Raw genomic sequence first — 706 nt, forward strand, 5'->3', positions numbered from 1 at the left:
GTTATCTAGATACGGAGGTGTGTGTGTGTGTGTGTGTGTGTGTGTGTGTGTGTGTGTGTGTTTGTGTGTGTGTGTGTGTGTGTGTGTGTGTGTGTGTGTGTGTGTGTGTGTGTGTGTGTGCGTGCGTGTGTGTGTGTGTATTTTTATACACTTTATGTAATCTTAGGCTTACGGACAAAAAAATACTGAGGAAAAAGTATTTACGTATGTGTATTTCCCGATAGGCTCGTCTCTTAAGAAACTTGTATTTCGAAAAGCCTCGGCCCGACGGTGAGCTTTGTTTTAGAGGAGGCCAGACGACTGGTGGCGAGGACTCAGGTCGCCCGCAGGTGTGTGGCGCACGCAGGTGTGTGCCGCCCGCAGGTGTGTGCCGCCCGCCGCCACCTCATGTCAATAAAAAGTCTCCTTTTGTCGCGTGTTTCCATTACGCCTTCTTCAGAACCAAGACGTCCATGTAGCTTCAATGACTCCTTGTTAAGAAGTACGACATTCTTTACTTCACTTGTCGCGTGTTTCCTTCACGCCTCACCTGGACCAAGATATGTTCGCAGCCTTACTAACTCCTCGGTAATGACAGTATGAAACTTTTTACTTCATATGTCGCGCCTTTCCTTCACCAGAACTAAGACGTGCACGCAACTTACTAACTCTTCGCTGATGACAGAAGCCCCGGCAGGACCAAGATAACACGCAATCTTACTAACTA

General features: G+C 47.9%; 1 long non-coding RNA gene across 1 annotated transcript in view; it reads right to left on the minus strand.

Annotated features, from left to right (window-relative positions):
• Nucleotides 1–674: 674 nt before the first annotated feature.
• The window catches only part of LOC135098596 (uncharacterized), a 19,392-nt gene continuing 19,360 nt past the window's right edge, over nt 675–706 (minus strand). Inside the window, exon 4 of the long non-coding RNA XR_010267160.1 lies at nt 675–706. This exon is cut by the window's right edge and continues 554 nt beyond it. This is a non-coding gene — a long non-coding RNA (uncharacterized LOC135098596).

The sequence above is a fragment of the Scylla paramamosain genome, unplaced genomic scaffold (assembly GCF_035594125.1).
Source record: "Scylla paramamosain isolate STU-SP2022 unplaced genomic scaffold, ASM3559412v1 Contig69, whole genome shotgun sequence".
Lineage (NCBI taxonomy): Eukaryota > Metazoa > Arthropoda > Malacostraca > Decapoda > Portunidae > Scylla > Scylla paramamosain.